At 35.6% G+C, this 25394-nt stretch overlaps 1 long non-coding RNA gene across 1 annotated transcript; it reads right to left on the bottom strand.

Annotated features, from left to right (window-relative positions):
* Positions 1-3209: 3209 nt before the first annotated feature.
* On the bottom strand, positions 3210-25111 carry LOC113967010. The gene is made up of 3 exons (XR_003534049.1): positions 23431-25111; positions 13536-13627; positions 3210-3801 (listed from the first exon to the last, which is right to left on the bottom strand). It is a non-coding gene; the product is annotated as an uncharacterized LOC113967010 (long non-coding RNA).
* Positions 25112-25394: the final 283 nt, after the last annotated feature.

Below are 25394 nucleotides of genomic sequence, written 5' to 3'. Positions count from 1 at the left end.
CAAACAACTACAAATCCCCTAAGAAGGGATATTAAGAGGAAGCCTCTGGTTGGTCAATCCCACCTTTCCATCTGGGATGCATAACATTCCTGAATGGTTCATCACTCCATGAGGATGGTTTCAGTCTCTCTAATGACAACTGTACTACCAAGTAAACAAGGGTTTAGTTTCCAACACCTTGGGATGAAACTTAATCCAAACTTCATATTGCTGAAATTCAACTTGGACCAAGACATAGTTGGAGAATGATGGAAACTGCTCACACAAACCAACCACTGTAATAATTTTCACTCTCTCTCTGGACAATTAGTCACACTTTTCTCTCTATGTAAGGGTAGCCCGGAGCATCCTGCAACATGATGTAACGCTTTTAAATGCATTTCAAAAGCTTGCAAGCTTAGCTTTTTTATTCCGTAGATTTTTTTTTAAAACAAAATAATCAACTGTTAATTGGAAACCATCAAGTCATAAACTTTAACAATATTTCCCCTATTTTTATCATGTTGGATTATAATGGCAGACATGCCATCAATATTTCATTGTTATTAAACCAAGTTCTACTAGCCAGGATCAAGGAATCTTCCAGTTCAAAGTATAGGGTTCAAACAAAACCATTGGTCACCTCCTTCAATTACTATGATGCACACATTTTGGACAGTCTTGTTTTCTGGTTTGCTCCCTTGCCTCAGGTAAGGGTATTGATTGTAAATGTTGATTCATAAATGACTTATAGCCATACTTTGAGTTTCTTGAGGGAGTTCTTCAACTGAGAAAAACCCCAGGAAAATGCATTGCTCTATGCAGCCTGCTATCCTACTAATCCTGATTGTCTTGATCATTGCATTCCTCAAATCTTTCCCTACTGTGACATTCCCCTAGATACCATCTATAAACCCACCTGTTTTTGTCCAGATACTGTATCTAATGACATCTCCGTAGTTTTTCTTCAGACATGGTATCTAATGAGGTCCCTTCCACTCACCAAAGAAAGAGGATGCTAAAGTGTAAATGTCTTCTAATTATCCCAGACCATCTCAATGTAAAACTGATTTAATATTTTCCCTGTAAACTATTTATTAGACTACGTAAGCACGTAACATTTGTCCTGTAAAATAAAATGTTTTCCCATGGGGGAAGAAAAGAAAGAAAGAAAGAAAGAAAGAAAGAAAGAAAGAATGAATGAAAAAGAAAGAAAGAAAAAAAGAAAGAAAGAAAGAAAGAAAAAAAGAGAGAAAGAAAACCAAACCCAGTTGCTGTGAAATTTTGCAATTCCATGTAATCTTCATAAGATTATGGCATTCGCCCTATTCACAGTCTTTTTCAGCATGATGCTCCAAAGGACCACGGCAGACCTCAAGGATCAGGATGGTATCTACATTCGATACCGTACTGATGGAAGCCTTTTCAACCTAAGGCGACTGAAGGCCCACACCAAGACCTTAAACCATCTTGTCCGGGAGCTGCTCTATGCTGATGATGCCGCCCTTGTTGCCCACACAGAAGCAGCTCTGCAGCGTTTAACATCCTGCTTTGCAGATGGTGCTGAGCTCTTTGGGCTGGAAGTCAGTTTAAAGAAGACAGAAGTTCTCCATCAACCTGCACCTCAGGAAGTCTTCCATCATCCCCATATCACCATTGGTGAATCAGAGCTCAAATTAGTCCAGCAGTTTAATTACCTAGGTAGCCTCATCTCCTCGGATGGTAAGATTGACAGAGAGATAGACAACAGGTTAGCAAAGGCATATAGTGCCTTTGGAAAGCTTCATAAAAGAGTTTGGCAAAATAAACACTAGAAGAACAGTACAAAGATCAGTGTTTACAGAGTCATAGTGCTGTCTACTCTCTTATATAGATCTGAATCATGGGTCATCTACTGCCACCACCTGCGACTCCTAGAACGCTTCCATCAACGCTGCCTTCGTACAATCCTAAACATCCACTGGTCAGATTATGTGACCAATACATCTGTTCTAGAACAAGCAGCAGTCACAAGTATTGAGGTCATGTGGCTGAGAACACAGCTGCGATGGGCAGGGTACGTCTCAAGGATGAAGGACCACCGCCTCCCTAAGATCTTGCTTTATGGTGAACTTGCCACCGGCTGCCACATGAGAGGACCCCCAAAGAGAAGATACAAGGACTTGCTGAAACAACATCTCAGCCTTGGCCATATTGATCATCATAACTGGTCTACTCTGGCCTCCAATCGGGAGGTCTGGAGACACACTATCTATAACACTGCTGATGCCTTTGAGAACACACGCAGGATCACTCTCAAGGAGAAAAGACAACGCAAAAAGAATTGCGCCCTGCAGAATTTACCACATAAGGAGTCTTTCTGCTGTGCCTGTCTCGTATTGGCCTTTTTAGCCACCAGTGCGCTTGTAGCATGGGTAGAGACCTTTCCCAAATCTTCGTTCGTGAAGCCTGGCCATGATGATGATGATGATGGCATTCACCATCTAGAACCATAAAACAGTGAATTACTTTCATGATGGCAGAAGGTTAAATCTTCTATGATGTACAGTTTGTCCTCTGAGATTATACCTGCAAGCTTAAACTGATTGACTGTCTTGTTGGTTTACAGAAATTCTGCTCATCTGCAGTAACTCATTGACATCTAATCACTGCAGCTCAATTCTCTATTCATTCAATCATATGCTTCCTAGAGTCTCATATGTGGAAAGAACATAAGGATTTCCTTTCTCTTTTACTTCTATAGTTCTCTGATCTGCTTCTGAGCTCTAGACATAGTGATTGTAGGGTTACTTGAAAACATACGGCATTCGTTCCTTTGACAGCATTTTCACAGAAAAGTGAGGTTCTGAAAGACTGAAGAAGTATATAAAGGCACATTGCAAAGGGGATCTTGTCACTGTAACACAATATTTGAAATGTTAATCTTTTCACTGTAAAGAAATGTTATTATAAACATCATAGTTTGTATATTGAGTCTTTTTTGATGCAACAAGAATTGCTTGCTCTGTTTGCAGCAGTTATACGATTTCCTAATTCAAATTTGCAGATTCAAAACTATATAAAAATATATATGAACATATATGTGTATGCTTATGAATGTATGAATGTGTGTATGAGAGTGTCTAACAGAAAAAAGCCATTGCAACATAAAAAACAGGTAATTATTATAAATAACATTCTGATTGAATATTTTTAGGGAAAAATGAAAAAGCATCACTTGGAATGAAAACAGATCTTCTTATAATATAAATTTTTTATTCATAGAAATGTCATAATAGCCATAACAGTAATACCAGCATGCTAAGAGCAAATGATATTTAGGAGCAAGTCTGACCTCACAGACTCATTTTTCACTTTCAATTTTGTTAATAATAGTTTTTCAGAAGAACAGAAGAAAAATTCTTGAATTGATATTGTAGTTTATCAAAATCTAGGCAACTGAATATTTCTAAGACAGCTGCTATTTTTTATTGAGACTACCTGTGTGTCCAATTTAGGAAATATGTGATAGAAGCAAAGGTTTTCAAAGCAGGCACTATTCCTTTGGCACACATGGACACACAGGCACACACACATACACAGATACACACATACACAAAGATGACAGGCAGAGCTCTGGGCTACAGGTTCTTCAGCATAAATGGCTGTTTAACTCAAGACTAGAGCTGTAAACTCCCTTCTGAAGAGAGGCAACGCAAATTATGCTCCTCCCTTGGCCGTCCTTTTCCTTGGAAGCAGAAAAGAACACCTATGAACCAGTCTTTGTTCATGGCCATGCTTGTGAAGCACATGTATTTCATTATTTTGTAGAGATGGAGCAACCTGTCAAGGATAGAAAGAAATTATTGTAATTCAATTTTTAAGGATAATTGTCTGTTCAACATAGGACCAGGGAGAAAACTGGTTTGGTTTGGTTTGTTTTTTTTTCATAGGGATGTTAGGCTAATTTGCATGATAGGAAGTTGAAGAATGGTGACCATGCATAGATCACATGGGTGTGAAAAGAAAAGGTTTAAGCAGCCTTCATTTTATGTTCAGTACAACAGAGAGTCTTGATTGACCTTGGTAGGTCCAATCTAATGAAATCCTATAAATCTTTCTTAATAAGTTATGTGCCAACTCTCAGTTAATTTGTTCTTCTAACCAGAACTAAACTATTACCTCCTCCTCAACCATTTACCACATTTTTCAGTATTCAGTAACACTGTACATTTGTAAGATACATAGGTTATTTTCCATGCTTTCAGCACAACTTTGGCTACACCCAGCCATCTTATAGCTTCTTGACAAAGTATTGAACATTGGGAGATTGTGGCTAATCAGTCCAAAAGGGATCATACAGAAGTCTGTAATTTTTCAAATATGTGGAGAGTTTTCCGAACTCATCTGCCCTTTGTACATGCCAGGTGATTGTCTTAAACATTAATATCTCTGTGCAGATGCCTCTCTTCATATAAATGAGTAAATATTCTTGGTTGAGGTAAGGAAACTAACTGTTCTGAAACTACAATTTGCTTCTGTAGAGGATCCTAGTAAGGCTGAAATCTCTTCTTCAGTTACTATTTATATATATACGTATGTAGAAAAATTAATTGCAACAGGAGACACGGAGGCATGCCTTTCTGATTGTACAACTGTCTCATGTTTCGGGTATTAATTTGAGAGAATAGTAAGTTTAAAAAAAAAAGTAAAGTTTCAAAAATATTAGTAAATGGAGCATGAACAGGTCTCATTTCAAAAAAGGAAAATATTTTCATGGGGGAATATCTGGAATGTATGCTATTTTGAATTATTTTTGATTGATTTGAACTTAATAAACTATTCTCTCAGAAGGATCCTCTTCTGTTCCACTCACTGCCCAGAAATTTAGTTCTGAGTTCATGACAGTTCACTAACTTCTTGGAAGAGAGAAGCATCAACACTCCAGTGTTGATGTCATTATGTATATACTGACACTGTACCAATAATATCACAAAAAAAGTTACATGTTGTAATAACCACAACACAGAGAAGTCCAGAAAAGAACAATATTAAATATGGCAGGCTTCTACTGACAAAATTCACAACCAAATTTGCTGTGGAAGGCATTTTGTCTCATTAGAAAGTAAAAATACAAGACATTTGTTAAGATGAAAAATAATATTTCCAACTTAATAAAACACAAATATAATAATTGCCATAAAAAGAGGGACAGTCCCAAGAGTGAAATTACTATATATTTCATATTTCTAATTCTAACACAAACATAACTTCTATAAACTACAAATCACTATACAATTTCCACAGTTCACGCTAGATATAGATAATAATAATGGCTTAATATAAAATGAGTTTTACATTCACTGCTTAGGAATAAAAAGGATAATGTTTATTAAATCTACTGAATAGTGTTCTATATCAAAATCTGCACTTAGTCCTGATACTTTTGTTTTCCTTCTTTAACATAAGACTGTGCTTTCACTGGACCTGATCAAACTCCTGCATTTTTAAGTTGGAATTGTCCTACTAAAAGTAGAATGTTCATGTTTGCAACCTTACTGCCTTGTGCACAAATACACAATAAAACACATATTTATGTGCCTCATTTCACATCAACTTCAATGCTAAGCTAAAAATGGCAAGAAGTAAAAACTTGTGATAAGGGCACATGGAAAAAAAATGCTTTTCTGCCCAAATGTTGTGAGTTGATATTTATGACTGGCAATCAGCTGACAGTGAAATACCTCACAGTGTTTTTATTAGGAATATGCGAACTGTTAATACAAAAATGTTCCAGACTATTAAGCATGGGAAAGTCAACAACAATTTTATTAAATCATCCCAGAAAATGACAGAAAGGTTATGCAGTGTCTGAAGGACAAATCTAATGTGCTTAAAATTCGTTAGTGTCATGAACAAACTGTGCTATAAATTGATTTCTCAGGTAACAATAAAACTGGAAATACTACAACCTTAAACTGATAAGATCATGTAGCAAAATCCTATGCACATATGCAGCGTGATATTTTGGCTACAATCTTCACGACTAAATCTTTTCACTCAGATTTAAGCACTCTGATTTTTTCAAAAGTAGGAAAAAATACCAGTTTGCAAGGAAACTGAAAAACTATTTCATTAACTCATGGCCTGTTAGACATTATTACTACTTTATGTCTTCCCATTCCATGCAAATCATCATATTCTACTGAAAATGTCTTTTCCCCTGTAATTATTAACATCTCTTGAAACAATAGAAGCTTTGAAATAAGCATACATTGTAGAGAGGTAACCAGTGGATAGAGTATGCAAACTCTCTTCTCTCCATTGTTAGTGGAAATGAGTTCTAGAAGTAGTTTTGCAGCCCCTACTGATTTTTTTTTCCAGGCTTTTAATGTATAAACTGCTAACTAGTTGATTTCTTGTCTGTTAAAGGTTTGTATAACAAAATAATGCCCAACAGTTCGTGACAAGTTAGCCATCTGAGAAGTAAAGTGAAAACTGATCAACCTTTCATCATTATAGAGGATTTCTTCATGATAGTGTTCATAGAATCATAGAATCATAGAATAGGTAGGGTTGGAAGAGACCTCCAAGATCATCAAGTCCAACCCCTGATCCAACTCCAATTACTATATCATGGCACTAAGGGCCACGTCTAATCTCTTTTTAAAAACCTCCAGGGATGGTGAATCCACCACCTCTCTGGGTAGGCCATTCCAATGCCTGATAACCCTCTCTGTAAAGAAGAGGGTTGAAGACCAAAGAGGAGGCAGAAATATATATGGCAGAAATACCAGTAGCACATTACTGTAGGTGAGTTGGACATTTCAAATCATCTTTGGAATTGATCGAGGGAACTAGACGCCTCAAGGGTAATTCATTGGAACAATTTTGGATTACTATGTTAAGGTAAGCTGAAACTTTTCTGTAGTGTCTATTTTCCTCTGTTGATTAGACAGCTGGATAGCTAAGACTTTAGTGTCTAGTTTTCAAACACCTAATTTAGGAAAAACCACATAAAATCCTAAAGAGGGTCATGGAATAGACTAAATTATTTGTCCTTTTGATAAAGAAATGTGACAAGAACATGGTCTGGAAATTATATATCTGAAGGGAAAGAATTGGAATTTGAAACACCAAAAATCTTCATTTTATTTTTCACTTGTCCTAAGCAATTTTTTACCTCACCCTTCTCCATGTTTTTTACAGGTTTGGAGGATTTTATGTGTTTGCATTTTCAGAAATTAATGAAATATTTACTATTTGCAAATACCACTTTTACAAATTGGGATATTTATATTTTCTGCTTTGCTCTACTCATACTCAGATTGTCAGAGAATAAACGAAAAAGCCTCCCAAGATCTGTTTTCAAGTGGAAACAGTTACACTGATGCATGTCACTGTATCTATAGCTTAGACTGGTTTTCTTTCTATGTGTCGAATTTGATCTGTAGTTTTTAACATTCATTCACCTACGTCATTCTGCAGGTGCTCAGAATAAGCTTCAGAGGCATTTTGTCTGAGTTTTTTTCTTTTTACATGATGTTCCTCTGAGTCTTTAGAGTGTGGAAATAATTCACAAACAGAAAGAAAAAACGGTTATGGAATTGTTTATTCAAATTCAGCACTATGGAAACAATTAGTTCATAGATTTGTCTAGCCAAGGACCCATTCCTTGGTATTTTTATTTCTTTAATTATCCATCTGGTATAATAATTTATATTATTACAAGCTCCATTACCATGTTAAAAATTTACTAACAAAAAGCTGTGTTATAAAATACACTGCTTAGTATGAAGCTTTGCATTCACCACTTTTATAATATATAATTTATACTATGTTGGCAATAGATAACTTGTTAATCAGAAAAACTAGGCCCTTTTTTTTATAAGTTACTGTTTCTGTAGTTTTCAAAATTTATTTAATAAATGTGGGTTCATTTGTTACTGATCCTGTACATTTTTTTCTTTAAGATTAAAATCAAATTTAAATTAAAAAATAATGATATTGTAGAAGATAATGGTAAATTTATTATCCACGAGGAGAAAGATAAAGACTATTTGTAGAATGTAGTTTTCTTCCCCAGGAAACAAATAAAAGCTTTCCCTTAAACTTCTGAAGAGGGCCACTACTTTTTTCACTGAGAGTCATCCATTCAAATGTTCTCCTTGGGTATGACCATAAACTATAAAAAACCCTGTGATGTGTCATAGATAGTTCAGGTGATATATTAGCTATCAAATGAATACTGGAAATAGGAAACATGCCAGTAATTTTACCAAAATTACTTGCAAATTTGGAATGAGACACATCATCAAGGAAAATATATGCAGTCAGATATTCATTCCCAGTTACTTGGAAATGTGGCAGTTACTTAAATAAAACTCTGGGACAAATTCAGCTACAGCATAACTAGTCTTGTTTACACAATTACACATAATAACAATTTCTCCTCGTTGGTGTTTGTTTCTCAAAAATGGGATTTCTGCTCTTAAATGCAGAATGAGACCAGTGTTTTAATTTCTGCTTTGAATCAGACAGAGTCAGAGTTTGAATGTGGCTCTCTGTCACTCGGAGAAACATCTCTCTGATGTTCAGCTGTTTCTTTCCTTTTTATTAATCTGCTTTTTCTCTCTCCTCTAAAAAATGATTCACACTTCTGACAAAGGATTCACAGTCTCACCAACACCTTGAATATATCTGTTGTATGAAGAGTATTCTTTTCTTGATGAAGAGGATTAATGCAAAGCAAATGTCAGCACCAAGTCTTACAGCAATCCCTTCCAGTCCTTGTGAGTGCATTTTGGCCTTCTTGCTTCACTCACAATGATATCTGTATATTTCATCTGAACATCCTCCCTCTCTTTAAAGAGGCAAGGACAGAGGAAGGTTTTCCCAGTTTTAGTGGCAAATAATACCACCTGTGGAGAATGCCTGATTACAGTACAAACTAGTCTCTCTTGCTATCTGAAAATATCATATAAGCCCAGCAAAAAAGAAAAAAAAACAACTTTGGCAGCAAGTTGTTTAGTTTCAAGATGAATTTCTCTTATATAAGAGTAAAAAGGTGGTTTTATAGTCATGTAGGGACAATATTTGTCTCTGTTGAATGAAGTGGAGAATTGCACAAGGGTGAGGAAATTAATATAAATTATGTTTCCTCAGGATTTAGGGTGTCCAAGGCAGCAACTCACAAAACAGTAACACAAAATCCATGTTTTCAATAAATTACTTGACTGGGTGGCTAAGGTTGATCATCATCATCTAATCTGTGAATTTCAGAGATCTTCTTAAGCAAGACATTTAAAAAGCCTTTTAATATAGTTTTTATACACTATACTTAAGTCAAGTTTATTGGAATTTGTGATTGTAATTTTCTGTCGGAAGAAGAAGTACAGCATCTTTTCTCCTACTCACGAAGGAGACCTGGATTTCTCATGTTCATCAGTACATGATTGCAGTCCTTTGGGCTATATTTTGAAAGAGGTGTCCTTATGGTACAAAGCCTTTATGATAGATTTGTTCTCAGATCTTCATCTTTACATGGTACTGCAGAGCATAGAGCTGTCATTCAAGCTTTTCCCACTGTCATCTTTGCTAGTAAATAATGTAGTTGATTCAGTACCTCTGCATCTTTATATGACTGTCAATGCACTAAAAAATAACAGGCTAGTGCTCCTGCCAGAAGTGAGAGAGAGTTATAATGTGGGGATAGTTAAAGGAATAAAATGTGTTAAAATTATATCATATCCCTCCTTCCCACCTTGGGTTCTTGATTTCTCAGCAAACACTTCGCACGGATTTGCTTATCCCCTTGAAAAATTAGAAATAATATTTCTCAGAGTCACACCATAAAGCCATGTCCATGAGATTCTAAAAACAGCGGGGTGATGATTTACTTTTCAATGACAAAAGGCTTGATCAGCACTTCTTCACTTCAGGCCATTATTCTGTGAAGACCTCTCACGCTAACTCTCAAAAATCATACTGTAACTGAAAGGTAAAAGCACTGCGTGGAGAATGATCTGCCAGATCAGCCACATTTCTACTGTAGTCAAAGCACATTGTTGAGGGTGTAGTCTCAGCAATAAATTTGTCTTATTGAAATAAATAGTATAAGCATGCAACTGATGATCACCTATAATGTTTTTAAAAGTGATTTAACATTCCTTTACACAAATAACAAACAAACCCAACAGCATAGAGTGTTGTGAGGAAAATTATATGAAAAGAGATTTTTTTCAAGAAGCAACAACAGTGTTCCGCATTTTAATAACGCTATTACGACTGAATTGTAATATAATTATAATTAACTGCAATTAACACAATGGAATTATTTTATTTTTCTTTTTTATCACATTATTTGTTTCATAAGTTTGCCAGCTGCAATGTCTCTTGTCATTTTGGCTGCTGTTAATGAATTCACTACAACAATTTTCAACCAAAGATACACAAATTATAGTAATGTTAAGAATAAGAATAATTTGAAACAAAATCATCACTTAGAATAAAGTGTTAGTATAAAAATTCATAAAGAAGCAAGTAAACTTCCATATTTCCTGTTTATATTTTGGATGGCTCTGCGTAGTTCTTATTTTATTATACTTTATGGACATACTGTTTTAAGATGTTTCAAAGGTTTAATAATAGTAATAATACTAATACTTAAAAATACTTTAATAATTTTTAAGACTAATAGATTTGGATACTAGGGTTGGCCAAAGATGTATAATTTCCTTTTTAAAAATCAAGATGTCTTTCTGTTTTACTGACATATCTCCAGACTAATCTATTACTCAGATCTTCTATTTAAAACACAACTGAATAAAATGTGATACCATAGCAGCGAAGTCAATAGTCCTTCCAAAGATCTATTGTGGGACTAGGATGAATGTGTCATTGCAATCTGTTGTAGTTACGAAAGTTCTGTTTCAGACTCCTCTTTACCCTTTTCCATAGTTATGGTTTTATGACGCATTCATAGTTCTTTCTTTATAACACGTTCATAGTTCCTCTGTGATCTGTTTTCCTCTTTTACTTTCCATTTCTGCTCTGGTGTCCCTGCATCATTTCCCTTCTAACAAAATCCACTAAACATGTATGTGTAGCAGAGGGTAAAAGCAGAGTCTACTTCAGCTGTGAAGGGGAAAACCAAGCATTTTGTGCTACCTTTGTCCAATCCTTGTTATTGAAACCAGCCTGATGCCTGATGTTATCTGCTTGTCTCCTTGCCTACTCATGTTCAAACATTTTTTTGGATTAGGCGAAAATTCCCATAGCAGTAAAATCTTATCTCATCTGTCTGTGTCTATGGTGCTAAGTAAAATAGGACTAGAGAGCAAGCTCAAACCCTGAACTCAACTATTCACACTGCTTAATAATTAACATACTCTCTGGCATGGTTTTCACCTATACCATCTAACACCCTCCTGGAAAATGCATGGCATTGCAAGAACCAAGAGCCATTCCCCCAACCAGGGCTTTCTCTACCCTGCTATCGCTTACTAACCTATTACCACCTCCAGCTGGAAAGTAAGTCTTGCACCTTGAATACACCCATAAGCCCTGTCTATGACAACCCAGAACCTATAACAAATGCCCTCAGTAACATGATCTGAAAACAACATTCTGGGCTGCAACATGCTTTCATTATTTCAGACACATTAACTGAAAAATAAAGAAAATTACAAGACATTACTGTATCTCTGGATCAAAGCATACTTCCCAGGCACAGTCCCAAGGCCAAGAATATTATGTGGCTGTGGCCAGTCTGTGTCAGTTGGCCTTACAGCTGAAGTGTGCTCCCTGTTTACAAGTGCAGGTGTAACCAGTTGTTGCAGGGTGAAGGTGCAGGTCAATGCTACTGGTGATACAGAAAGTCATTGAACTTGTCAAGGTTTAGCAATTTATGGGTCACACATTCTGAGCATGGAAGAAAATAAAGAGTTTATAGGAAGGGTTTGACCAATCAGGTTTTTTTGGTTGGTTTGTTTGTTTGTTTTCTGTTTGGGGTTTTTGTTTGTTTGTTTGTTTTTCTTGGTTTGTTTTTGGTTTGGGGGGGGTTGTGTGTGTCTGGGGCGTTTTTTTTTTTTTTTGTTTTTCTACTTTAAAGAGACTGTATTGAAAATTTTGGACTCGTGCTAAATCCTTTCCTCAGGATAAACATGTAAACAAGCAGGGCTCAACTTTTTTAAGGCACATTTGATGCTACCTACCCTTAGAATGTAGCTCGCTATATAAATACTTGCAGAGAATTACTTCTTTCCCTTCAACTCGAACAAGCTTAAATCCACAGCTTTCATATCTCAAGCAAATTCCCTCACAATAAGGCTACTGCTTAGGTTGGGGCTGACAGTGATACTCAAAGCGCTCAGCTAGAAATATTAGTTTCAGATGGGCTCTATATTGGGTGAATAATGTTGTTGTTACCATTATTATTTTGTTTCAATCCTAAGCTAAGGTTAATGTACATAAATTATCTAGGGAGCGATGATTAAACCCATGTATATCGCCTTCCATCAGCATGCACCCTACTAATCTCATCTCTTTTCCAAGCCATGGTTTCTGAAGGAAGCAGTTGTAGCTTGCCATAGATTGAACACTCTGTTGACAGTTCCTGAGACCATCCAACAAGAAGTTACTAGATTGGATCCCTTGGGAAACAGTCTTTCGGTTTCTAAATCATAATGGAGTTCAGATGTAGAGCAGGCAATGCTTTTCAAGACAAAATAATTCTGCAATCATATATGTTCCTACAAAGCTTTAGACAGAAAAAGAGGGGCTAACTACATACAGACATCTCTAGGTTCAGAAGTAGCAGAAGAGTATATGCCTTCTCAGATATAGATATTTTGATCTGTTTCAGGTATGGAAAGAAGAGAACCAAAAATTTAATCTAAGTGCATCATGGAAAATCACTTTTAAAGGTCTTAGCAAAAGACATCGTTCCATCAAAATAATATAAAAGCTACTATCTGAATTAGAATAGCTGCGGGGAATAGGGAACTCAGTGCAGAAGGAGTTAATTAGATTCTCAGTGTGTGTGTATGAACTTGAAGGGAAAAAAAAGTGCTGGGAGAGAATTTGCCTGGCCTCTGCAGATGCAGTAAAAGATTATCAACTTTGGAGGGAATAACTACTTGTTTTTTGGCACAATTTTTATGGTGTGCTTCAAAAATAGCTCTGTGAATGACTCACCCCTAAAACTATTGTTAAATCAATGGTTGCCTACTGTTTTGAATGGTCTCAATCAAGAGCCAGGGTAAACTCCATAAATTAATGAAAATGCTTATACTTCTTAGTGGACATATTTAATGACATAGTGCAGTGAAGGAAATATTTCACTCATAAATTTACATCATGAATTCTTTGAGTGAGTAAGTTTTATCCTTTCTTTAGTTAATACATAGCTAATACGTCATAATTACAGGGAGCAACTTGAAGCTTTAAAAAAAAAGAAGAGGTATCTTCAAAAAGATAAGTCAGAGCTTAATTTAAAAAAATTGTCAAAATAAGGTAAAGATATATATCCAAATAAGGAAAGTGAACAGAAACCTTGGATGTGGTTGATACTGTACCCCATTTCAGTAGAAAAAGATCATGACATCAGATAAGAGAAGCTCTAAAATGCATCAATTTGAAGTGAGGAACTTCAGGAGGAAAACATTTTCTGTGAAGAAAAGTTTATTTTAATATAGATGTCCAAATCTTAAAAAGTATTGTAACAACATAGTCAGCAATAGAAGAAGGTTGAATTTGATTGCCTTTGAAATCCTGTTTCTGAGATCTATAAAAAACAAACCTCATATAACACTGTGCATGCACACTTCTCAAAAAAATTTTAGGTTCTCAGCAAGACACTTCAATGACTTCCCTAGAAACTCTGAAACTGCATAATCAAGAATTATTTTAAACAGATATAATTTACATCATTCATGTTTCTTCTTTCAAAAATCACCTTATATAACATTATAAGTTAAAATGACCTAATTTCCTCTTACTAATTTGGATTTAATTCTATCTACAAACTTTTAAACTATCAGGTTATGCAAACTCACATATTCTTAATTTTCTGTATGTGTGTATGTGAAGGTGGGACAGAGAGAAAGAAGACTTTAAGGAGGTTCTAACATGGCATGAAATAGGATGGTTTGTAATTCTGATTGACGTACCTTTGTTCAGTCTATAAAATACACTGAGATACATGACAACGAAAACAAAAGCTGTCGAAAATAGACAAGGAAGTCACTAAATGCCATAAGCAGAGGAATAGAGGGAGTGACTGCTGTGTTTGCAAATTGTCCTTGTTCATACAGTCATGTTCCAAATTTGCAATGCATCAGCAACTTAATTTTTTTTCCTTAATCTTCATTTATGCTTTTCAATTCCTTAAGTCAAACAATTTTATTTTGTAAGTCCAACACTTGGTGCATTTGACAAACTAGATAGTTCTTCTCCCCTTTCCTGTAACTGTAATCACTTAGTATGATGCAAAATGAAATGTAGCCTCATATCAAACACCCTTATTGTGCTAAGTGTTCCTAATGGTGTCTTTTAATTCTGCTCCATCTTCATTCATTGAAGGACTGCAGCTAAGGCTGATGTCAGATGAGGAGAGATGAGCAGAGATGATGGTGATGTTGATGATGATTTGACAAAGCATGAATTTCTCCAAAAATGCATTTTCAGTCACTTCCAAATTATGTGAGCACAAGCCAAATGTGCTCATTACCAGAATTTTGAAAATTTCATTACATATACACAAACACAGAACTATCATTATGCCAGTTTAATCTAGTGCTCCTGACATCCATACAAAATTTGACAGTCTGTGATTAAATTCCCAGCTTTCTCCCAGATCCTAGGTTAGCATCCTAACATCAGAGTACAAAGCAGAAATGGGAGAGCATGTTTACCTTTTACTATGCTGTTTTTTATTAGTGTTTTTAAATCCAATGGTTCTTGAACAGTTTTCTGAACTCCGTACTATCAAGCTATTGCTCTCTCAGAGTCAGTGATGATGTCTTACGTAAAATGAAGTTTCCCCAACATATGGATATCCTATCCATAAATTTCCCAGTCTTCACATGCTCCACATCTCACCTGTTATGGTGCTTGTCTGAACTCTTTCTGATTTGTTCTCTTTCTGATTGAGGGCAGGAATCTGAAACAGTTTATTTCATAGGTTAAATTAATACCTTCTCCCAAGGCTATGGATATTCTGACAGTAACCCAGAGAAGAGAGAAGATAAGACTTCTCTTTCTTTTGTTAGAATTGTCCTCTTTTCAAAACCATTCACAGCTTGAATTCAGGATTGAAGAAATTTAGGATTTAATTTCCCTAAGCTGAACTGAAAACTAAACTTAAGATGCACAGCGTAGGTGCTGTAAAACTCTAACAGAAAGAAATACATGGCTTTCTCCAGCAGCTTTGTCTGGATCTGGTCCATTTTCTTCTTTTCTTATCTGTCTTCCAAGAAAATTGTTTATACAGGGCCACAAAATACTTTGATCTCAAACTAAAAACACCCTAGAAATTATTTCTATCACTTAATTTAGAAGGTAAATTGAAAAATCAATTCTTTGCACAGAAGAATTGAACATAGTCTCATTGACATAAATGCACTGAAGTACAAAAGTGAATTGAAAGCTATATTCCTCTATTATTGCTGAGATCTGTCACAAGTAATTTTAGAATCATGTATTGATCTTTCATTATTAAGATTTAGAAAAGCACTCATTTGCTAATCTGAGCACTTCTGAGTTCATTCACAATAAAAATAATTACCATAATATCATCAAAATGAAATACTCAGAAAACCACCAATAAATTACCCCAAATATTGCGCCAATATAAAGAGACCTTTTCCCCATTGGAACTTCTGTTTTGGTTTGGGTTCTTTTTGGATGGGGAGTTGTTTGTTTGGGGCTTTTTTAAACCTTTTTAAACCACTCTATCTTCACTCTTTTTGTTCAGGATAGTGACAGAAATGTATGACAAAAGCACTAAAGAAACACAGTTCTTTAAGATGAAAAATTAACTGTATAGTCGTATATGGATAACAAAACATGAGCATTGGTTTATAAACAACAGTCTCATTGTGCTCACTAAAAACATGACTATAATTTTTCCAACTTTCTCTCCTTCAAAAACTCTCACTGAGAGATGAATGGAAATTGAATTATTTATATATACATCCAATCTGCTCCCCTTTGAGTGTCATGCCTTATTTTATTTGATAATTCTAAATGATCACTACAAGATAGTAGTAGCTAGGGTTTTGAATGAATATTACTTCTTTTACTGTATTTTTGTAACTACGGTTAGCTAAGTATTTGATGAGGGCTGTAAGAAACAGATAATATAGCTCTCATATGGGAAAGAAAGAACTTACCAAACACAGTATTTCCTATCATAGCAGAAAATAGCTTAGCATTGAGTATTTCTATCTGTGCCAAGTTTGAACACACTTGGCAAAGAGATATTTCACACAGGAGAAAAATATCTTCTCCATGAATGTCATAGATCAGCTGCCAGCTACTGGTAGGTCTATGGTAGCTGCATTGATGGCCTGGGCTCATTAGCCATAGCTTTGGACTTGTCAGTAAATAACTCCTGTTTCTGCAGAGCTTTATGGGTGTTCAAGCCGTCTGGAGGAAGATTCATTGTAACTTATACAAAATACGAGTTCAGCAAAATTGTCACATTTTTTCACTTCTATTGGATAATACATCCATATTACAGGATCTTTTCAAAGTATACTTTTGAAATGGAGCACATTAGCAACTTTCAAATGGAGTACTTTAGCAACCTGTGGTTTAAGTATAGTGAACAACTGACCAACAGAGTTTAAGTCCTTATGTTTAGGTGCATATGTTGATGGCAGGCAGAACCAGGTTGAAATGTCTCTTACTACATCTAAAATAAAATCAGTGAAGACATCACAATCCACATCTTCTCCATCCTTGTCACTGTTCCGTGTTGGAGATTGTAGGAGAAAGTCTGTTCGCATGCACAATTCAATGGCTTCTTCAGCTTAAGTAATATTATGCTTACCTAGGGCAGAAGTATCAGCAAAGATTCTGTGATAAGTCATAGTATATGGGATACACAGAGGATATAATGAACTATTGAGCAGTCAAAAATCAGCTAAAGGCAGTATGATAAATGTGTTTTGAGTCCACTTTTTCCATGAAAAAGGATGGCAATATGCAAACAAGGGAAAAGTTAGGAATTAAGTAATTTCATTTACCTTTAGATTTTTAAACTGCAGCTGTTTATACTTGTACTAACACCTTGGCTTGTCTTTGTAGCCAATAGCAAGAAATGGTTCCAGAACACAATTTCACTGACCCCTTTTAGAACATTTTGATGAAATTGTGTCCTTCAGATGCCTACTTCTAACCACTGAGAATAAGGGTAGCCTAGATGCTTAGGTCTGGTGTAGCTACCACATTGCAAAAGTTTCTTTTGGTGTTATATATCTCATGTAAAGTAACTGAAATTCAAAACATGACTGGCAAAGGCTCCTCCCTGCAATTGAACTCTTTAATGTGGAGTGTTTGGAATCTTGCTGACCCTCCTGCACACAGAGAACACTATAAGCCCTTTGGAAGGAACTGCTGTATTTCACTTTGTCTGTCACCAGAACTTATCACTGTTGGAAAGATAAAGGGTAGGAACAGTGGCTTGCAGACATATATAACAGGTCATCTTACCCATTCCTTTGCCCTCTGCCAAGAGCAGGTATAGCTTCTATCAGATACATCAAACCATATTTTTGCACAAAAGTTGTTAAATGATTTTATGAATTATTACTGAGGAAAAAAATTAACCATACTAGGAAACCTAACTCTGTGATATTCAGCTACCTCAGATTTTTGAATAGGTAGGCTCTTGAGAATAAAAAGACAAAGCTGTATTTAAATGCTTTGACCATTCTAACTACAGTAATTGTAAAATGTTCCTACATTCCATTTTATGGCTGTGACGATTTTATATAAAACCTATACCCACTGTTCCACTTGATTTGTATGGGACAGAAATATCTGTAATCTAGCTAATCCACATATGCAGGCTAATGGGAGCTACAGGGTAAGTCTGCCCTTAATTCACTGACTTCCTTCAAAGATCCAGGTCTCTGTGCAGCCTATTAATCTACTAATGAGTCAAACCATTTCTGAAGTATGCAGGCATCACTTCCAGACTTGCTAGGATTTGTTTGCATCTCTCTGGTTTTTTTCAATGTCAAAGCACTATCCAGAGCATCAAGCTAGTCTATTTTAAGAGGTGCTTTCACAGAAAAGATGCCCTTATCAGGAAAGATTTTTTTGCTTAATAAGAAAAAATATACACAGTATATAGCACAGATGGGCTAAAATTTAATGAAAAGAAATCTATTGACATAAAAAAGAGGAAGAGTTTGTTTCATATCTAGTACCACAGTTCTACAACAGATTTTCATGTTGGAAAATTGAAAAGGTTTAGAGGACTGGTTCTGACATCATCTATATCCATAGCTAATCCTGAGTACTTCCTATAGAGAATAATGGGGAGGGCTGCAAACACCTACAGGTTTTCTGCATAGATCTTTTTGTACTGCACCTCTTTTCTTCCTTTTTAAGCCGTTTAATTGCTTGGCTTTCAATTGTCAGGCCTTTGCGTCAGAGTCTGCAACTATTCCATAAATCATTAATATGCTTTATAAATAGAATAGGAAAAATAATCTTTTCATCCAGTGGAGATGCACACAGCTTATACATTATACCTGAAAAATGCACTTTCAGAGAGAAATGGGGCTTTTATAAGTACTTTTTGTTTGTTCAAAGAACAATTAAAGTACACAAGACACTGTATACCATCATGAAGAGTGGGTTAGTTGGGATACTAGAAACAGTATACGTGGGTTCACATATCATAATTACCAACCAAAGAAGGAAAATCTGGATTATCTTTGCATAGACTGAAATGTGCCTGTGAAGTCATGGCCTCTTGTTAATGACTCAGTATATGATGTACTTGAGGGCAAAGATTGTTTATGATGTATCTAATGTAAACAATTTTTAGAATTAAAAATGTCTCAAAAGTTAATATTTTTTAAATACTTTGGCTATGAGAAATTCTATTTGAAAACTTGCACAAGAAACTTCAAGGACTTTGTTTCCAACTAGGTGTTGTAATTCTTGTCTGAGTATGTAAGGATCTTATATAGCTTGTTGGTTCTATATTAGAGCAGCTAATATCTTAAGTCCTCCTCCTTTTGGCCTCATCTTCATCTGTTCAGGCACGCTGGCTAGCTGCCACTGCTCTGCAGCTGTCTAGGCTCTGTCTCTGTAGCTGAGTCAGTAGCCACCTCGTGTAACCTTAGTTTGACCATACTTTTAATGGTGTCCTTTGCAATTGCTTTCTGATCTTATTTGGTGGTTGGATTCAAACCTGTTCTGTGGTATATTAGCTGCTGATCTTCAGATTAACCCAGTGCTATAAGAAATAAATATTTCTAGGATAAGGGATAGATGATTTCCTTTCCCCCAATAGATAGAATCACTATAAAGGAAACAAAAAACTATGTTTACAGCAAGTATTTTATTCACATAGAACAGGTAAATAAGACACTTGGACACCAAATTCAGAATAACCTTCTGCATCCACAAATGCAGTCTCCCATTATCACAGGTTACCAACTCAAATAATCTTGTTAATATCTTAAATATTGAATAAGCCCAAGAGATCCAAGAACTGATATCATTACAGTGATAGTAATTTTCAGGAAAAGGTACATGAAGATATCCAAGATTGCTGTTACTTGGCCAAATATGTGTTACCAGCTTAGAGTACAGAGTTGTATGATGTGCATGAGTCACAGCAAATGACAATTTTACATAATCCTGATTTATCTTTGGGAAAAACTCAAGAAAATTCTTTTCACTATTTTTGTCAGGAACCTAATGATTATAGTATAGCATTTTTCCAGTTTCTGGGAATTTCATCCTGTAGAGAACTGCAAGACAGAAACTGACAGTACATTTCACACGATGCCATATTTTTTTCTCTGTATTCAGATGGAGGCTAGAGAACAACCCATCTCACCCCGAAACATATGCAAAGCAGTTTGTCAGCTGACAAGGCACTGATAGGGTGCACAGATTGCACTGACTGGTGTCCAGAACAAGAGTTTATACATATAGCTAACACTTGGGCCCTTCCATATAGGTGCCTAAGGCATTTTAATCTCCATTGAAGTCTCACCCTAGACCACAATAAATTTTAGCAGAATTCAAGCCATTTGACAAGAAGTGAATATGTCAATACCAAGTCAGTATCGGACTTGTTCATGCAAAGATATTACTGACAATGAGACAATGACTGGCAATAAAATGGAAACGTGAAAAAAGAAATTATCATTACTGAGTCTGTGGAAAAAAATCCTCAACAGAATAGCGTGATCCCAGGGCACCAGCAGAAGCTCCATCAGGCCTAATTGTTACAGAATAAGAAAGTCACCAAAAAGTAAGAAGACATATATGAACAAGTGCAAACACAAAGCTGTCATGCTTTGTTGGGGAAAATAGGGTTTGGATTAGCAGTCTGAGACCTTCCTCCCCAAAAAGTTGACTTCTGCTTCCTCGTAATTCACTTTAGAACCACCCCCAAAACACAGACATTTCACTACAGCTGAAATATTGTATAATACCTTTATCTTGCAAAACTACATTTTGGACCTCATCAGTAAAGAAAGTAAATACATGATATACAGATGATTTTTACAGTTCTGAAGCATGCAGAACACTAGTATTCCAACCATACTTTTATTTCTTAGGTTTTACCCACTTTGTGAAAATGTGACTATCCCAGAAGAGAGCTACAAAGTAAACCATGATTTTAATAAGAAGACATAAAGGCATGAAGTGAAAGCTCTTCATGTATGATTTTGATCATACAGTCCAGTACTTTCAACACAATGAATAACAAATTAGGTACTGAAGTTTACTTCAATATGCTCATGGTATTCAAGATGTTCATTATATTCTGTAAACCAGCTGATGAGTTGGGCTTTCATGTTACCTTGAGTGCAGAATGTGATCCTATCTGAGAGTATACACGGTGTCATTTAATGTTTCTGCAAACCCATCTACTCTTATGCAGACTATTATTGCTGCAGGATGAGTCACATGTAGTTCCTTAGGCAGCTCTACTCTCATACAAGCATTGGTTTAAGTGCCTCCATGAGGAGTTCCATTAGAGAGAAGTCTTTTTCTTTGCCCTGATGGTAAAGCAAATAGCTTAGGGAACAGTCAAGCCTGATGTTTGTCTGAACAGTTAATCCAACTCATGTACCTACATAGAACAGACACCTTCATCTCCTGAGATTTAGAGCACTGAATAAATTTTTGAGCACAACCAGATAATGAAGGATGTCTCCTTTTATGTACAGTTAGAGATCTTGACCAGAAAGAAACGCTAAGACATTCCTCTGTTCAGACCTCCTATAGTAGTACCTAAATCTCAGAGAGCTACATAGCCTGAGCTGAACTATTTATTCTCCACTTTTCCTGTTGAATCTGGATCCCAGCACAGAAAAAGACTGAAATATTCAAAGGATTCATAAGAGAGAGAAAAAAGTAAAATAGATCAGTTTCTATCCTAGTTATAAGGATGATTCCCTGAGAGTGATGCTTTCTTAGTTCTGGCTTTATATACTGTCCTGGGTATTATTTGGACTGTTTATAATAATATGTTGCCAACATCTTCTTAGATTACAATTCTTGATATGTTGGACTCTAATATAATAAATATTTAGGCAAATTCTGAAATTTTATCTAAAAAGCAATTTTTTTTGCTATTTCATTTCATCTTCTTTTAAAAGCAAATAAAAATATGTACATCAGAAAGCAAATTCTCCTGCTACCTAAGAAGTTTTGTAATCTAATGAAGTTAGGCATGTCTTATAACACAATGGTAATTTACAGTTGTACAGTTGCATCGAAACTGAGAAACTGATGTAAAAAATTGATCTAGACTGGCCTGAAGTCTATCACTAGGATTATAATGGAAAGATGAATTAGGTCTCAAAATAGCAAATGGTAATTTTAAACTTTTGATGCATTTTTAAGCTTGAAAACTCTGATCTTTTTTTGTTTTAGCAGTCACAGAATGAGATATGAAAAATATCCTCAACAATCACTACTTAGAAGCAGAATTTACAGAAGTACACAAGTAATTAATGTCCAATATCATAGCAAAACAAATATTAAAACAATACATAAAAAATAAAAACATGTACATCCGTTACTTTTTAAGAATTACATAGACTGCTCAAATGACTCATATTATTTCTGCAATCAGAAACATGAACACATATAAATTTTGTTAATGGATTTTGTGAATTTAATATGTTGCTTTCTTAGCTAGCACTGTAACTGTAGCAACTAACACTCTAGAAATATTTGATGCATGTGTTTTTCTTTATGCTCTTCCAGTGTAAATGCACAGAATTATTTATAATTCTTGTAGACAGATTTTTAAATGTGTCTTGCAGAAAAATTTTTAAAAAGCATCTTTCAAAGCAAAGAGCAGCAGAAGTCTTTGTTTGGTTGGTTGGTTTTTTGTTTTTTGTTGTTCTGTTCACCTCCACAAGAATTAATATTACATTGTCATCAGCTATTTCCTGTGGTCCACCTGAGCTGTTTAACAAAATCAAGACACATGTCAGTAGAACAATTCAAACACTTCTCTGGTGAAAAAATGCTACTTTCTTTTTGGCAATATGCCAAAGACTTCTTCTCTGTGCCCACTCTCACAAAAATATCTCCCTGTGCTTTCTCCCTACCACCAATATAGTTCTACAAGATCTCAGAACTCAGCAAGAAGAGTTACCAAATGGTACTAGTTTCCTTGCACGTTCATGCAAGATTTCACACTTTTCTGCAGACAGGAATTTGAGAATCACAAGAGTGACTTGAAGAGAAAGATTGTTTTTAAGACTGTTTTAAAATGGAACGACTAAGATCAACACACTCTTTTACTCGTAGACATGAGCTTTCCCCTCTATTCTCTGTGCTCATGGCAGAGAAAACAGAATAGTTCTATTATTTTAATATAAATAGGAATCACATGAAAAAGTAATCACCTGCCCCACAGAGGACTACGGTCAGTATGGCAGGAATACTATGTAATGGTTGCATGGCAGATAAAGCAGCATGGAGGGTAAGAAGGGGGTGGAACTACTTTTCTATTTTGGCAACTGTAATTTAGCAGAGGGCCATGGTGCTCCTAGGATTTTGGTCACCTGTCTTTCAGCAGTATGATCCTTCTTCATTCTAGTGCAATACCGATTTGTATAACTGAATACGCCAAACTACATTTCCATCAACTTGACTACTACTTCAGTCATGATAGGCATGAACTGCCACTGTATTTTCAGTAGTATTAGACACAGCCTGATCTGGGAGTTGATTTCATCAGTGACCTACCTGAGTTGTTGCCTCCCCTCTAGAAGAGAGGCTTATTATCTCTCCCAGGTTTCCAGATTGGTTTTCAATTATCTGTTTATCTTCTACACTTCTACTGACTACCTGCTTCAGCTGATAACTGCCAGCTGCCTCAAATTCTCTGTGAGGTTTGACAGAGATCTTTCACAGTCGAGTGAAAGTCCTGTAGTTACAATGTGCTGTGTTCTCTGTCACCGTGAGCTGTAAAAGAGAAGAATGTCATTGGGCCTAGAATAGACATGGTTAATGGTTATAGAGAAAACTGACCTCAACAGAAAGACATACTTTGGCTACATATTGTCATTAGAATTCTACACTCTAATCATAGTTATATGAATCTTATCACAAAACTTGAAGTATATGTATCTCATTCACTAACAGGACTAGGATTAAGTTTTATGGTAATGAAAGAGCTATTTGTGTGTATGAATGAAGGTGGAGTGAGACACAAGTTGATGATTATTAGTTGTTAATATAAAGCTCACAGAAGGTGGCGTATATGATTCACCAATATAATATTCATGATACTGTCCTGTGTATCAGTTGGAAATGAAAAGAATGTGCACCCCACCAACCTGCTTATGGACATGAGAGAAGTTTGAGTTGGGTATATATGGAACCAAAACCAACCCAGAAAAAACCAGAACGTAATCAGAATGTAATCCTGTGCAGACCAGAACAACACACAATCATAAACATGCACCCTTTAGATTCAAACTCTGTAACAAGAAGACATAACCTGTGATGTAGCAGAGGAACCTCAGCTCAGTGGATGATCTGTAAAATTCTTGTTTCAACTGAGTGGCATGTGGGGAAAATGGACTATTCTAGTAGAGGACTTACCCAAACAATAAGTGGATAGACTTACAGAAAATACCATCACATATTCAATGCTTGCAGTATTATTTTTTTTCTCTAGTGAAAACTAATACTTACAAATCTTTTATGTTAATATCACTAAAAAGACCTCAAGCTGTTATCAACCAAAACAAGAGAGTGTTTAACATGCAACCTCACAGAAATCTATCACACTATTGAATGGACAAAATGAATAACTAGATGTGTGACTCTTTTCATACACACACGTGTATATGATAAGTGGTTTTATTTCTTCTTTACAATTATTTCACTGAAAAATACATAATGCCACACTCCCCTACAGAGACACATATACACATGTACCAGCTCCGAACCTTCTGAGAAATTCACTCAGAAATGATTAATTGCTATCACTCAAACATTTTTAATTCTTACCCTAAGAGGGTAGCTATGAACATTTTTACTTTGAATAACGGGTTTCCTACTGCAAAGGTGCACCAACACTGGAAAGATGCAGAATGACAACAGGGGTTTTTTTCAGTCTGCAACAGGGAATCAAATTACTTCAGAGCCCTCATTCTACAGGCACTCACAGAGGACTGTATTCACTTTAAAAACCTGATGTCACTGCAATCAAAGTCAGAATAAAAAATAAATTCATACACCAACTTCTAGTCTGAGGGCTAATGGTAATTTTTAAGACCTTAAGCAGTTGCAGGCACTAAGCTGTATCTGAACTTAATGTAGTCTGTAGGCTAGAATAACATAGTTATAAGTGCATCCAGCTTATGTTCAGACTCTGCCCGGGACTAGAAAATACAAAACTGCAACAGTAAGGAAATTAAGATGCATACACCTTTCCTAAAGAGGGTGTTCTGAAAAGAAGTACTGAAAGAAGTTACAAGGCACATATGTATATAGAGAAAATGTATATGTCAATGTAATCATTAACATGCACTAAGTTATATAGATGTTAATATATGCAGTATAATAAATCAAAATTTATTTGTAAGTACAGCATACATCAATTTGTATTGTATGTAGCACTGTTTTACACAGCACGCAGCATGTACTATGTAGTACAGCAAATACTGTGTATGTGATTTACCTTATCACAGATATCACCG

This window comes from Neopelma chrysocephalum, unplaced genomic scaffold (genome assembly GCF_003984885.1).
Source record: "Neopelma chrysocephalum unplaced genomic scaffold, ASM398488v2 Primary Assembly neopelma1_62, whole genome shotgun sequence".
Lineage (NCBI taxonomy): Eukaryota > Metazoa > Chordata > Aves > Passeriformes > Pipridae > Neopelma > Neopelma chrysocephalum.
The sequence above is the reverse complement of the archived record's forward strand: the minus strand, read 5'-3'. Positions and strand labels throughout refer to the sequence as shown.